This window comes from Podarcis gaigeae (genome assembly GCF_964106915.1).
Source record: "Podarcis gaigeae genome assembly, chromosome: 6".
Classification (NCBI taxonomy): domain Eukaryota; kingdom Metazoa; phylum Chordata; class Lepidosauria; order Squamata; family Lacertidae; genus Podarcis; species Podarcis gaigeae.
This window is the reverse complement of record NC_139682.1, coordinates 34,649,095-34,657,380: the sequence shown is the minus strand read 5'-3', so window position 1 is coordinate 34,657,380 and position 8,286 is coordinate 34,649,095.

Sequence of the window (8,286 nt, the reverse complement as noted above, 5' to 3'; positions counted from 1 at the left end):
AGTTTTCTTGAACAGACAAGATGCATTACTTCACCCTCTGGCTCCAGAAGTATATATAACTATGTGTTTGGGATTCTGTTTGTGAATAATTTTCTTTGTTTTAGTACCAGGAAAGTTTCAAATTGAATTGTGAGCACAGAAACCCCTTGGCGGGGAGTTAAAGGCTAGGATAGAATTTTCTAAGAATAACAGTAATATTACACCTTTATTATGCATATATGGCATACAGTAACACCACCAGAAAACTCCCTGAGGAATGTCCCTTCTCTTAGCAAAGAGCAATAGAGATCACCCTTACAGAGAACATTACTGAAGAATTGTGAAAGTACACAACATGATGAAAGGGTGGCTGTCTAAACGAGTTTCATTAAGATGGCATGAACAAGACATAAAGACTTCAGCATATTTTAAGGGCCTTTTATACATGATGGAGGTATAACATTGTGCATGGTGCGTAGAAAATGGCTAGGCCTCTCTCATAATACTAGAATGGGGCAATCCCATGAGGCTGAATGTTGGAAGGTTCAGGACAAAAGAAAGTACTTCTTCACACAACACAAAGTTAAACTTTGGAACCTGCTCCTACAAGATGTTGTGATGGCCACTGGCTTGGATGGTTTGAAAAGAGAATTAGACAATTTCAGCAGAGATAAGGCCAAAGAGGTGCCAGAACTCACCATGAACACCACCCTCATTCTCTTAGAATGGCAATGGTGGCCAATGGCTCCTGAGAGGGGAAGTTAAAATGCATTAAACTGCTCTTGCACAGGAACCCCACTCCCACCAATCAGATTTTTTTGTGGAAAGGAAAAACATGTTTAAAAAAGGGTAAAGGATGATTAAGTCCAGTCAAAGGCGACCATGGGGTTGTGGTGCTCATCTCGCTTTCGGGACAAGGGAGCCGGCGTTTGTCCACAGACTGTTCTCTGGGTCATGTGGCCAGCATGACTAAACTGCTTCTGGCGCAATGGAACACTGTGATGGAAATCAGAGTGCACTGAAACGCCATTTACCTTCCCACTGCAGCAGTACTTATTTCTCTACTTGCACTGATGTGCTTTCGAACTGCTAGGTTGGCAGGAGCTGGGACAGAACAACAGGAGCTCATCCTGTCACAGGGATTCGAACCACCAACCTTTCCGATCAGCAAGCCCAAGAGGCTCAGTGGCTTAGACCACAGCGCCACCCATACTGTATAAAGTATGGACTATTGGGAAGTGTCCTGGCAAATAGAAGGGGAAGAAATGGAGGCAGTGAGAGATTTTACTTTATTGGGCTCCATGATCACTGCAGATGGTGACAGCAGCCACGAAATTAAAAGACGCCTGCTTCTTGGGAGAAGGGCAATGACAGGCCTAGACAGCATCTTGAGAAGTAGAGACATCACCTTGCCAACAAAGGTTCGTATAGTTAAAGCTATGGTTTTCCCAGTAGTGATGTATGGAAGTGAGAGCTGGACCATAAAGAAGGCTGATCGCCGAAGAATTGATGCTTTTGAATTATGGTGCTGGAGGAGACTCTTGAGAGTCCCATGGCCTGCAAGAAGATCAAACCTCTCCATTCTGAAGGAAATCAGCCCTGAGTGCTCACTGGAAGGACAGATCGTGAAGCTGAAGCTCCAGTACTTTGGCCACCTCATGAGAAGAGAAGACTCCCTGGAAAAGACCCTGATGTTCGGAAAGATGGAGGGCACAAGGAGAAGGGGCTGACAGAGGACAAGATGGTTGGATAGTGTTTTCGAGGTTACCAGCATGAGTTTGACCAAACTGCGGGAGGCAGTGGAGGACAGAGGTGCCTGGCGTTCTCTGGTCCATGGGGTCACGAAGAGTCGGACACGACTAAACGACTAAACAACAACAACAAATTGGGAAGTGATGCATCTTCCACACAAATCAGAATTGAAGACTCAATAAACAGCAGATGTCACATAACTTCCATGCAAACAAATCAGAGTGAATACAATAAACTGCAGACATTACCACAACACAAGCTTTATGTAAACATCAGTGGAAGCTTTGTGCAAACAACTCAGGATGAATGCTCAAAAAACAGTTCGTCTGGCAGTATCCCAGATTTTATCTACATAAAATCAGCATGGAATAATAATAATCATCCTACATTTTCAATGTGTTTCTTCCATCCTTTATCACACTACAGAAAATCTGGCTTTTTGTTAAAACTGGAAGAGCAGTGCAATCACCATAGGTTATGTGTGGGTAGCCTTTCACACTGCTCTTCAGTCTTCTTTAAGTGGCCTGCTTCAGCTGTGTACTGTGGTGTGTCAGAGTATGGGCCATATGGTCACACCTGTTTAGGGGAGCCAAGATGGGAAGAAAGGACTGCTTAGATTCCTGTATTGCTGGTGGTTGGACTAGATGACTCTTAGGCCCCTTCCAAGTCAATGATTCCACCATTCTATTACTCATAAAAAAACCTTACAAAAAATGCACAAGGAAACCAATAGCTAAAGGGCAGCTACTGACCTGCCTAGAGCTGGGTTGGTACGTGGATGGGAAGGTGGGAAGGAGGACTTGTGAGAGATTTTCAAATCCTTTCTCAGAGGAGATAAATGTGAGGGGAGCTTTGCTATGGAGAATCTTGGAAAGCATGGAGAGTGTTCGCTGCTTTGCAGGCTCCTTCACAGCCTACTGTTGCTATGCATCAAGTCCCCCACCTGGCTTCCTGGCTCCTTGATTGAAATAGCTCAGCACCAGTCAAGTGCTTCCTAGCCTCGCCTGAATCAGGGAGCTCAGAGGGAACCAAGGCACCTTTCTCCATCCTCTGGAGCATGGAGGGTGTTTGGGGAGAGCTCATGATGGAGCAAATCTCCTGTCTCCCACCCCAATTACACATAAGCAACTCATATGCTACGTTTTTAAAAATCCATTCCAGTTCTTCCATAAGCTCCCCTGCTTAGCCTTACTCCCCTTTCAAAAGTCAGCACTGAGAAGAGATTGGATAAACCCCACAATGCTCTTTCCCCATGCTGCAGAAACTCTTTTATAAAAATCACACATGTTCGCTTTGGGGAAACCGTGCAAATAATTAGATACTGTCATATAAAGATGCATTTATAATAATTTTTAAAACGGTAACGTTCAAAACAGAGTACTGAAATGGCACTGAGAGCAGGAAGGAGGAAACAGCTTCAGGAAACAATGAATTGAAGCAGTCACATCAAATGTCAGGAAAAGGGGAGGGGATGGAAAGCCCACCAGGGTTACAGGACAACACAAAAGTGACACAATTTTTCGGTTTCAAATGAGGCTGCCTTTCCCACATCCTTTTGAAGAATTAACTAAAGCAGTGGCTTCCAAATTAAACTCACCATGAATGGTGGTGGAAAAGAGAGGGGACAAACTCTGCCCACATGGCTATGTTGTACCCACTGTGCAGACTGAACATAGTAAGATGCAAACATCAATCAATCAATCAATCAATCAATCAATCATGGTACATCCCCTGAATTATTGGAGTTATTTTTGTACTTAACTGCAGAAGAACCATGATTGGCTAACAGCAGGAGTTGTCTATCTGGAAGCACCTTTGAAAGAGGGTGAAAAATCAGAGCCCATAGACCAAGATCCAAAGAGCTATTTGTGGACTTGGGCACACACCGTGACAATTTAGAATGAAGATCCTCATGCCGTGTCACAAAAAAAAAAGAAGATTGATTGTGCAGCACAGAGAAGTAAAACATTTGATAAACACAATGTGTCCTGTTCTCACAATCCATACACCTGGCCGAGGGTAGTTCATTAAATACTTCAAGGCACATCATTATGCTACAGACAATAAAATTCATGTCTCTAAGAAACTGTGTTTGGACAAAGAATATTTGGAGTTAAGGTGAGGGCAATGGTATATCTTTATTTCCAGTAATAACAGTACAAATTCCAGCGTAACTCAACAGCACCCCACATTAAGCCACTACAGGTCCTCTTCACTGATGTCTCTTAAACCAGGAGCACACATGCTCCATGTTGTTGTTGTTTAGATGTTTAGTCATGTCCGACTCTTTGTGACCCCATGGACCAGAGCATGCCAGGCACTCCTGTCTTCTACTGCCTCCCGCAGTTTGGTCAGACTCATGCTGGTAGCTTCGAGAACACTATCCAACCATCTTGTCCTCTGTCGTCCCCTGCACCTTGTGCCCTCCATCTTTCCCAACATCACGGGTCTTTTCCAAGGAGTCTTCTCTTCTCATGAGGTGGCATTCTGCATCTGGATCTAATATCACTTTGAGCTTTTTGAGAGAGCTGCAGAGTTTGGAAGCAACTGTTTTTAAAGGCAAAGAAGCCACATCAAGGGCTGAGATCTCTGGGAAGTTACAGAAAGATGAGGGAATCTCAGTACACAAAGCATAAAAGATTACAAAATCATTGTGCGTTACAAAAGTGGGTGTGTGGAAAGAGATGAGTTTGAAAGCTTTTGGCCTTGTACATTTGGATAATTCAGATTCAACATTTGTAAGTGAAGTGCTGCTATACTCAAAGGATCTCAGCTTACAGCTGCAAAACACCCCCCCCCCCCAGTGTGTGTAGGAGGTTCTGTAGCTCTCCTCTCCTCATAATCCAGCTCGCTACACTTCTGGTCCGACAAACCTTTCTTACAGTTTGTTTTCTGGGAACAAATTGTCCTCAGCACAAACTTAGCTATCATCTTACACATATCTGCCATGCACATGAGAAGCTGCCTAAACCTCCCCACAGACCACTGTAAAAACGTTCTCAGGTTTGGAGGAAAAGAGATGTTGGTGATGATTAATTGCATCTACACCCACCTTCTTCTCCAAGGGGTTCAATGTGGCATACATGGTTATTTTACACACACACACACACACACACACACACACACACACAGAGTTTAAAATATATCATTCCTTTCTACAACAAACTGTTGCTTAGTAAATGTGCTTAGCATCTGGGCAGCAGAGGCAAACTCCATTTTATTCTTGTAGGTCATGATGGTGCTATGATTTAAGTAAGCTTAAAATCTTAAACTGCACATACCCAAGAGTATTTCTCTTCCATTTCAAAACTTGGCAGACTGTTCTTGCTGGTTTTTTGTTTAGCTCTAGTATAACAGGAATGTGGAAACAGCTGTAAAGCAGCTGGGGTGATGGTGGGGGAAAGAAGTGATATTTCAATTGTGTCCTTCACAACAGAGGTGATGCATACAACCATCTAAAGGCTCCATAAAACCATTAAGTCCAGGGTCTAAAATGGCCTAAGTACAGCATTAGGGACAAGGGAAACATGGGGTTTAAGTATCTTCCTTAATACTGTTTACTGGAACGTGCTAATCATTAAAATATACCAATCTAGTGGCAAAGTTTCACATCCAGCAGATATAAAACTAAGATTTCCAGCCTTACAGCTGACCTCTGTGATTGTGCTTTTACCAGCAACTGGATGTGCAGATACTACAAGGCAGCACTGGGCTGGGTGGGGTTCTATGCCTGCCTTCTAAACACCAAGTGTTGGTTCCACTTACTAAGAGATTTAATAAGGATTTGGTTAATCAAGATACTGGTAGCAAAGCAGCCAAAGTTCCTGTGCCTGAACTGCCTAGCAAGTCATATTTTTTAAAGTGATATTACAGCATAACTCTCAGATCAAGGACACTGGAAACAAAACAGGGAAATAGCGTTAGAGAGAAGGTCGCTGAACATGCTCTGCTCTCATCCCTCAGCCCCGTGGGGATAAAGCACTTTCACGTTGCCTTGTAAAATTCCTGCAAGAACTCCGGCACCTGGCTGCAGCACAGGCCATTTCCCCTCCGTAACGACCCAGCGTTCTCTTGCATTGCAAGGGAAGATTAGAAGTTATCATTCTTGGAAGCTTAACAAATTTAAATAGAACAAGAATTCATTTTCAAATCTAAGCCTGGGAACACTTACAGACAATTAATGAGCTATAGCAAACATAAGGAAAATATTAATTATATCTGTCTACTGTGTTCTGTGAAGGAGGTGATTTAATTTGGAGACATTCTCTGCTTTCATTTCAAGTCTTACATATTTCTAGATCCAATTGCTACAGCAGGAAAGCACCTCGTTTTATTCCCTGTGGCCTTATATTCAGGTGCTACTAAACCAAGCACTTCCCTAAGTGATTTCCATGGGGAATCAGCACCATTTGTTTAAAGAGCTTCATTCTAAGAGGCATCCATCTATAGCTATAGCTATATGAAAAGTATTCACGGAGGACTCAGAAAGCTTTTTATGGACAATTAGGCCCTTCCCCAAGGAAGGGTTAAAAAAGGATTGTGCCTAGGACACACGTAGAGAACCTGTGGCCCTCCAGATATTGTTGGAATCCAACTCCCATCAGCTCCAGAAAGCATGGCCAAGGGTGGGGGATGACGGGAGTTGGAGTCCAGCAACATCTGAAGGGTTATGGGTTGCCAATGTTCCATTGCCCCTGCCCCATTTATAGCAGCCTGGTGCGCAGAAATTTAGTGACACTTTTTGTCACTATATCTGTGCCAGGAAAAGCTCTACCTGCTTAATCTCTGCGTGCTAACCTGCTAAAGGGTACTGTAATAAGAGTTTTAAGGTCTTAGATATATAATAAATGTCCATAAATGTATCAAGCAAACATGTACATAAATATATAAACCACATGTCTGAAGCAGCACAGGAAGACAGTCCTGAAACCATTTTGACTCCCAAGCTGACCAAATGTTTCTCTGCAAGGAGGGAGGAGGTGAAAAAAAACCTTCCTTGTTACAGGAATTTAGTAATCACCATTTCAAAGTGTGACAGACTATCAGGAAAAGACTACCAGGAGAGACAATCAGATAAGGCATTATCGCATAACCTGGCAGACAGGAAAAACAACAACATTCAAATTTCTGTTGTAGACCGCCTTTTCTGTGATGTAGGTATGATGTTTGTGGGGTGTTGTCTTGGGTTACACCCCTTCTGTGATGTATGTATGATGTATGGAGGGGTGGTCTTGAGCTCCAGGGCAGGGAATTTAAAATGTCTATATAAGGGCAGGCACACCTTGGTTCTGGATCCTCCTCCTTTCCTGCGTGTGAGGGGAGCACCCTGTTGCAACAGATCATGCTTACTAGCTGCTTTGCTTCTCAATATTCTCTGGTTGGCCTCTGTTATTTTCTCCTACCAATACGGAACCCACGTAAGGACTCTATATGGGCTCTTGGATACCCCATAAGTGAAAAAGGGCAGATTTTTATTGTTTACAACAGTCCTTAAAAAGTAGCAGGGCTACTAAATAAATGACCCCTATAGCTGCAATCTGCTATGGACTGCACCTCAGGAACACAGAAACAAGGGAAGCTGCCTTAGACTAAGTCAGATCATTGGTCTGCCTAGCTCCATATTGTCTGCACTGACTGGCAGCTGCTCCTTAGGGTTTCAGACAGGAGCCTTTTCTCAGCCCTGTTCATTATAATTGTTTCATTGACACTGAAATGCATAACCGTCTAAGCATTGCTAACATTGGGGTTTTTCCATGGCAGCATATTGAGAGCTCTCTGAGCTCTAACGAGTTGATAATTAACTGTGAACGTTATCTGCTCTGATACTGAATGTTTGAGCATGTGATGAAGATGTTGAATTGGAAATTCACCATCTTGGAAAGGTAGTGGCTGGAGCCTTTTGTTCCCAGCCAGAATGAGAGTAACATGTCTCTCCAGGAGCTGTATAACCTTGGGGCTGGAATGCAGGCTAATGGAGCCTGAGAGAGAGCGAGAGAGAGCGAGAGAGAGCGAGAGAGCGCGCACTATGTTCGTCAGCTCAGATTTTGTTGTTGCTGTTTAGCAGTGTCCGACTCTTCGTGACCCCATGGACCAGAGCACACCAGGCACTCCTGTCTTCCACTGCCTCCCGCAGTTTGGTCAGGCTCATGTTTGTAGCTTCGAGAACACTGTCCAACCATCTCGTCCTCGGTCGTCCCCTTCTCCTTGTGCCCTCCATCTTTCCCAACATCAGGGTCTTTTCCAGGGAGTCTTCTCTTCACATGAGGTGGCCAAAGTATTGGAGCCTCAGCTTCACGATCTGTCCTTTCAGTGAGCACTCAGGGCTGATTTCCTTCAGAATGGATAGGTTTCATCTTCTTGCAGTCCACGGGACTCTCAAGAGTCTCCTCCAGCACCATAATTCAAAAGCATTAGTTCTTCAGCAATCAGCCTTCTTTATGGTCCAGCTCTCATTTCCATACATCAGTACTGGGAAAACCATGGCTTTAACTATACGGACCTTTGTTGGCAAGGTGATGTCTCTGCTTTTTAAGATGCTGTCTAGGTTTGTCATTG